Below are 7,841 nucleotides of genomic sequence, written 5' to 3' on the forward strand. Positions count from 1 at the left end.
GATGGTGCCAACTTAGGACAGTGAAGCAACGTCCTCCACAACTAGACTGAAGAACAAAACGACAGCAACTCGTCTGTTCCCCTTCCCCCAATTCCCCAGCGCTGTTCCCATCCCCCAATTCCCCAATAAAAATCTTAAAATAAAATAAAATAAAATAAAAGAGGCCTTCCCTCTAAGAAAAAAAAAAAAGAAAGTGTGTGTGGGTGGCAGGAAGAGTGGGACCCCGACCAGGCAGTTCAGGGGTCTGGTCATGGGGCTGCCCTAGGAACGACATGGAAGTGAGTGGAGTTTGTCCCGAGTGTGGCTTGGCCTGACTGAGAACAGCAGGATGCACACAGGGAGTTGGGGCATAGAGTAGGAAGGGATGAGTTTAGGGAGCTGGGGGCATGGAGCTGGGGACAGAGGTCCTGCAGCCCTTGTGGGTTGTGGTGAAGACACGGCTCTTGCTCAGCGTGCGACGAGGCGCCACTGCAGGCTTTGAGCAGACAAGGGCAGGACCTGACTTACGTGTGAACAGTGCCCCGTGGTGCCATCAGCCCATTTCATGGATGAGGAGACTGAGGCAGAGAAGGTGGGATCTCACCCAAGCCTCCCCCCATCCGAGGGTGTGACTGTCCATCCCAGCACCCTCTCGCTGCTGTCCCCCTGTGCGTTTACTTCTCCATCCGTTGCTCTCTTGTTTGGGGTCTCACTCCCCCCACTGGAATGTAAGCTCCATGACAGCAGGGACTGTGGGTCTTGGACAGTGCCTGGCACATAGTAGGGCCTCAGTGGACCTTTGCCGATGTGCAGGCAAAGACAGACAAAATGCAGACAGTCCAGAGAGAGGGGTGGGGGCACTGGAGGCCCAGGACTCAAGGTTCCCTTGGGGATTCCTGAGGCTCTCAGCCAACCTGAGGTCAGGTATGTGGGTGTCTGCTTGGACCTCCCCCCCACCCCGCTATGGCACTGCATCTTGGAGAATCAGAGAACAGTGCTTGGCCATGTGGTGTCATTCATTTATCAGTCCCTTCCTTCTGTCACACACTCAGCGCTCAGACAATTGTCCCACAAGTGTTACCTGAGCACCTGCCCTGTGCCCGACACAGACCAGGCACACCACACAGTAGCCAAGGTCATGGCGCCTGCCCCTTGCCTCCCAGTGAGGGGCAGATCACGGGGCAAAGTCAAATGAATCAACAACTGCTGTAGAGGAAGCAAAGCAGGGGACTGGAGCCCCCAGTGGGTGGGCAGGGAGGCCTGTCAGGGGGCACGACAGTCCTGGGGCAGGTGTTCCTTGAGTGGAGGAGGCTGCGCAAAGCTGTCAGAAGAAGGGACGCCTGGGCGGGGCGGGAGCTCAGCTCTGTTCACAAAAGGGAACCCAGCGTGGCTGGAGCACCACACAGGAGAGCGGGGGTGTCCCATGGAGAGGTGAGAGTCAGGCAGCAAAGGGCCCTGGGGACCTCGGCGGTGAGGGGAAGTGAGGGGAAACTTCTGATGAACGGTTCTTAGTGAGGATGGGGCAGGGCGACAGTGGGGTCGATTCCTTGCTTTGAAATGACCCTCCTCGCTGCGGTGGGGACAGGCTGGGCCTAGGATGGGCATGGCTGAGGTGAGAGGGACGCCCCGGCCGTTAGGTTGTTCAGAAGAGACAGCCTGTTGCCGGGGACAGTGAGAAGGAGCAGGGCTCCCTGGGGCCTACTGAGAAAACCGAAGTGACAGTATTTGCCGAGGTGAGTGTAGGGATGAGGGACAGAGAGGACTTACAGAAGTCTCTCCGATTCTGGCCTGAGCAGCAGAGAGGGCACCAGCTGCGGGGAGAAACAGAAGAACGCCAAAAGTCCTTTGAGCTCAAGGCCAAGGCTGCTGTTTATTTAATTTGCACAATGCCTCTTTGCCGGGCCAGAAATATAATAACGTACAAGGCCAAGTCCTAGGGTTTTCTTCTGCTGCCACAGTTCTTTACTGCGCGGTTCTTGTCATTTTCACCTTGGAGCCTGGGCAGTTACGTGACTGGCCCAGTCCCTGACCTTGGCCTCCCAGGGGGAGGCGGGACTTACGGTACACACTCTCCCAGTTGGTCTCTCTGGACACTGGAGTTGGCTGAGAGGCACATTCCAGGCCCTGGGGGGGTGGGGGGTGGGGTGTCTTCTGTGCATGCGTGTGAGGCGCCGCTGTGTGCAGGAAAGGAACTCTCCTGGTCCGGAAAATTCAGGTCCTATTAGGTGTTTCATCCTCGTATCAACTCAGTGACACAGATATTATTATCCCCATGATTTAAACAAGGAAACGAAGGCAGAGCGGCCTCACGAGGGCACCGGGCCTTGCAGGAGACAGCCCAGGTCCACTCGATTCCAAACCCCACCTTCCTGGCCACGCTTTCCTTCTCAGGTAGAACCTGATGCGCTGGCTTTTCCTGCTCTGGTCAGCCTTCTCCTCCCCGCTCCCACCCCCCACACACATATCATATGCAGGTTGTCCAGGTGATCTGTACACTAGACTTTGTGTGGCTCTCAGAATGACAATTGGCCAAAACTATTAGGAGGATTCTGTGGGATCCTCCTTTCCCTGGGAAATATGGGGGTTAGGGGGCGCTTTCTATCTATCCCATACCCCTTGTTGTTCAATTAAGGGATGATCCTCTGGTGATGTTGCAGGCAAAGGAGGAGGGATGAGAATGCCACCCCTGGGGAGACAGAGTTAAGGTGGATCGGATTGGGTGGGACCTCGGGGGCCACACTGAGATGATCTCCCTTGGGGGGGGGGGCGCCAGCTACTTGGACTTTGGCACAACGCCTCCAGCAGCCACTGCACCTGGCGTAACGTGTGTGGTGGAACAATACGTACCTGTGCACAGAAGCCTTTGAGAATTTAAATGTCTCAAAAGCGTTTTTGTTTTATTAACATTGACTGTGTTCTGAATATTCAATCACAGGAGATTTGAACAGAATGAAGGAGGAAAATGAAAAAGATTGGGAGTTCCAGCATCCATAGAGTCCTATGGTGGACGTCTGCCAGGCAGTTCCACGCCATCTACAATATGTGCCTTGCATCTCAGGTTTAGGAAATTCACAGGACGATGCTTGCAGCCCAGGTGTCGTAGAGTAAGTAGATCACACCTAAGCCATGATTTTCTGGTCATGCTTCCAAAAGATGTTCAAGACTTTGGCAGGTTAAATAAATTAATCAATGAATAGAACCAAAGGGAGCCTGAGAAATAGAGGTTATTTTGTGAGACACCATGGGTCAGGAGACACGTGATAGAATTTCTTTTTGAGGGAGTGAGAGGAGCGAGGGAGGTTGGAGGGACATATCAACAGGCATTTACTTTAGAGGGGCCATGTTTTGGAAAGGCCAGCCCCACACATGGAGATTCTCTCTCTTCCCGGACACGTGAATCCTGCTGTAGCCCTTCTTCCTTCATTCTGAGCAGGACACATGCTGCTGAGATGAAAAGCTGAGCTCCCTGCAGCAGCCAAAGAAAACAAACACAGAGAAAAAGCAATTGAAAACGGAGAGAGGAAGCAGGATTCTGCATCCTGGCTGATAACATCCTCAAAATGCAAGCTGCAAGACACGTGATCATCAGAGGAGCTTGGGGGACACCCAGGACCAGGTTGCCAGCGGTGATCAGGTCCCTGACCCTCAGTGTCATCAACCCAAGGCCCCACAAACTGGCTCTTGATACCAAAGGGATATCATATCTGATATCCCTTCCCATATCCATGTAGAGGCCCAATAAATTCCTTGGATCATTTATTGATCAACTGTAAACTGAGATTTTACTGTGCCCAACGTACACCGGTAGACCCACAAGTTCCAGTTTGTGATGGAAGGCCACCATGCAATGAGGAAATCTGCTGTGACAGACCCATCTCAACTTCTTTCCTCGGGCCGGTCCGTTCCTTGCTCCCTGCCTATAGCCACGTATTCTTGGCACCCTCTCTCTGTCCAGGGCTTTTGTCTCTCTTCTTCCTCTCCACATAGGGAAGGTGTGAGGAAGCCACCATGGTGGGGTGGACCTCCCTCTTTCTTGCTGGGTGGGCGCTCTTAGGCAACACAACGCTGAGTGACTCGGCTAGTACAGGAATAGACACCTTATCCTACTTCTGACACGGGATTGCTGTGAGGACCAAATAACATTCTGTCCCTGACAGAATTTATAGGCTGCAAAATATTCAAAATATTCAAGTATCAGGGGTAGTATAAAGTGTGGCTTTGTTTCTCTCCAGTCTATTTAAAAAAACTTAGCCCCCAAACTACTCTTAGTCCCGACTCTGCACTGAGTTGGGTCAAGTGAAGTTGTATGTTAGGACTTACTACTCGCCAGGAAGGAAAGGAGGACTTCCTTTCACTGCCCCATAGGATCAGCGGCAAGCACTTCCTCCCCGCCCTGCTCTCCAAAACGCTGATGGCAGCGCCCCCTGGTGGAAATCCGGAGCAACTGCCTGGGAGAGCCCACATCTACCCAAAGGCCTAGAGGAGTCCGGTGGAATTTAGGTTGGATAGGAACCTAAAGTCCCCGTAAAGGGGACAGGCTCCAATCAGGCCCAGCTGATTGTTGTGATGAAGGATATAAATCTCACATTACCAGTTATTTTGGTTTTCCAAAACAAGCTAGAAACTTCCCTATTGAAAAAACCAAAACCAAAACCAACTGTATAAGCCAAAAAAAACAAGAGGTAGGCCAGGGCTTGGAGCTGCAAGCCATCAGGAAGCCTCAATTTCATTAACAATGAAATATTAATAGTAGTTAATCCCAACACAAAAACGAGGAACAATCTTGGTAAAAGAAACGTTTTATATAAAATACAAAAATCACAACTATCAACATACTTGACAAGGAGAAAAAAAGGACTAGCTCAATTCATTCACTTCTGAGTTTTCCCATTTATATCTGTGATTATATTGATTTTAACCAGCAGAAACTAGGAGGTTTCAGTAAAAATTATGGGAGGAACAACTCAAAATAGAAAAAAAATTATTTTCATTAAGTTTTTCTTTCTGCTAGTAGGGAAAAAATCAATTATCTAAAGATAATTCACCAGCTTCCAGAATGACAATGTCCATGAAGAGGTGTTTGAACTTTTTAGGAAAGAAATCCATATTCCCTAACACAGCATGTTAACTAACTGCGCAATTGGGTCTCATCCTGCCTGATAGCCTCATCCCCTAGGCAGCAATTTCCTATGCTGCCCTACTCACCATCCCAATCTATGTTTCTCCAAGAACACTTCAGGCATTTTCATATAATTCTATGTCTCTTTGAGGTGCCCTTCCTCATTTTTCCATTTTTAAAAACTCCTACTCATTCTTCAAAACCCAGTTTGCAGGTTGCCCCCACCAAAGCCCTGCTGACATAACACCTCCCCGAGCCTTCAGCCACAGTAAGCAGCCTACCCCAACCTATGCTCAGAGTGCTCAGCCTGTATCTCTCATATAACAGTCATTTTGTTTATGTTATAATTACTCGTTTGTTTGAAATCTACCCAAAGGCATAAAGCTTTGAAAACCCCTCATCGATTAGAAGCTGGTAGGGCAGGTTTGCTCTCTAAAGTTTTGCTCACCCAGAGCCCAGAGTACTGCCAGACTCATTGAAAGTAGGGTAATTGCAAAGTATTTTTTAAAACAATTTTAGTTTTGAATTTTTGGAAGAAGTGATCATCTTTACAGTCCAAAATGCAAAAGGTAGCAATGTGTATATGAGTGAAAAGTTTCCGTATCTTCCGTGTTTCCAGCCATGCAGTTTCTCTTCTTATCAGTAAATCATGCTACTCATTTTTTTTTTCAAACATCCTCTGGATGAAGTCCACATTCCTTTCCACACAGTGTAATTCTTTCTCCCATCTGGGCTTGTTTATCTTCCCAGCCCTCTCCCTACGCTCAGACTTTGCCCTCTGCTTTGGAGCCTGCACTGAATTTAGCCAGGTTCTCGGTCCCCCTCCCCCCACTCTGTCTTCACTGAGCAAAATATGTCCCTCATCATTCTGGCCTCAGCGTCTCTGTCCAAAGTGGGGGCCCAGTGTCCAGTGGGTTCCAGGAGCCCCCTCCCCCTCCCCTCCTCCCGCTCTTCTCACCTTGTAACCAATTGTTGACTAATGTGAGTCTTTGTAGGCTCCTGACTCCTTGAGATCAGAGACTGCTCCTCAATCATTGTTCAAGACTCGGGACCAGCACCTAGCACACAGTAGGGCTAGAATGGCGGTTGCTCTCCCCATGAACAATAGTTGGTCATGGTACTTGTTTCCTTGAGGCCTTCTGAGCTCTCGGCCTCTGAATTCTAGGGCTGGTGTTTGGCAGTTGAGGCACAACTTCCCTGGGCATCCGGACCACAAACCCCCAACTCTGACATTATCTGGATGTGTCTCCTTTTTGCAGCCGGAAGGAGGTGCAAGGCTAACACACAAGTAACCCCGTGAGTTGGGTGTTCTCCCTGTCTGTCCTCACTGGGAGGAAGAGGAAATAGGGGACACAGTGGTGCACGGGCTTGTGGGCATGCAAAGATATTCCTTATTGGGAATGACTAAAACGGCATGTATGTTCTCCTCATTAGTCTCCTGTGAACGTTAGCAAAGGTTAGTGTCCCTGAGCCCATTTCGCTCTTGGACACTGAAAAGTTAGGCTTTCTACCTTAAGAGGCTCAAAGGCAGATTCTGAACCACCGTGTATTCACCCCATTGTCCTCTCCCTGGGGACTTTGTAGATGACATCCCAGCTGGTAGTCCTCTCCCTTCCTCCAGCCACCCCAAGGCCACTCCCCGCATTCTTTCAAACCTCAGCCCCCACCTCACTGAATGTCAAATTACTCCATAAATTGCGAAGTCCTGCAAAATGCAAGGTGCTACAATCATTACCTTTATTATTATCTTAACTCCGTTTACTTACACTGAAATTTGCATACACTATAGTGATTCTGGAGTGTCACAAAAACCCACTATATATATATATAGTTTTTTGTTATTTTTGTGCAAGGGCCCAAGGGCCCTAAACAGACTACTTTTGTTTTGTTAATTAGCATTCTATTTGCTGACGTTCATTCTGACAGCAGGCTTGTGTGGAGGGGGAGCTCTGATCCCCCTCGAGCGGCCTTGGAGGCAAAGGGGACCCCGTGCAAGTTTACACATGCCTCATTACGACACCGTGCTTGGAAAAGAAACCCAAGGGTTGTCCAGGGAGCATGATGCCAGTGTGTGTGTATTGAAGAGGCATATTTCACTGGCCTGAGATTCCAAACAGGGGCTGTCTGGGGAGAACTTCAGGCCCATTTTGACTGTCACTTTATTTTAGGAACAGCCAAAGGGGGCTTGGCTCGTGGGCTTCCCTTTCCTTGTCCAGTCCCTTCCCACTCCTGGAGGACAGCCCTCTTTTCCAGAGGGTGACCAATCTGCATTTGGGAGGCGGCCCACTGGCTGCCTCCTTAAGCTCTGCCTCTGTGTCACAATTTAAGGAACAATCTTTGCAAAGTAAACAAACAACCTCAAACCTTAACTTATCGAGGAAAATCTGCTGGTCACCAAATAGCCTGTTTGAATGGAGCTATTAAAGATAAACAAGCCAGGCATTCGTGTGAGCAGCGAAAACAGGTTTTATTCAGTTAGTGCTGACAGTGGGGGAAAGGGCTGAGTTGCAGTGATTTGCCTAGTGGTGACCGGGGGTTTTCAAGGGAGAATCAGAGAGTAGGGAGGAGGAGAGAGCAGGCAGCGGCTCAGTGAAAAATTACCAAGGGCTGGTGGGTGTAAATGGGGTTAGGCCAGCAGGGTCGCTGGCTGGCAATTGAAGGTAGGAGTCTGTCCTCTCACAGAAACAGCCAAGCAACCAAGTGGGCAGGATTAGAAGAGAAGGGGGCAATAGATGGGGGTGGG

At 49.8% G+C, this 7,841-nt stretch overlaps 1 long non-coding RNA gene across 1 annotated transcript; it reads left to right on the top strand.

The window, feature by feature from the left end:
• Positions 1 to 1,203: 1,203 nt before the first annotated feature.
• On the top strand, positions 1,204 to 3,738 carry LOC109381183 (uncharacterized). Its single transcript, XR_002123653.1, has 3 exons — positions 1,204 to 1,410; positions 2,915 to 3,083; positions 3,413 to 3,738. It is a non-coding gene; the product is annotated as an uncharacterized LOC109381183 (long non-coding RNA).
• Positions 3,739 to 7,841: the final 4,103 nt, after the last annotated feature.

This window comes from Hipposideros armiger, unplaced genomic scaffold (genome assembly GCF_001890085.2).
Source record: "Hipposideros armiger isolate ML-2016 unplaced genomic scaffold, ASM189008v1 scaffold_45, whole genome shotgun sequence".
In the NCBI taxonomy this organism is placed as follows: Eukaryota; Metazoa; Chordata; class Mammalia; order Chiroptera; family Hipposideridae; genus Hipposideros; species Hipposideros armiger.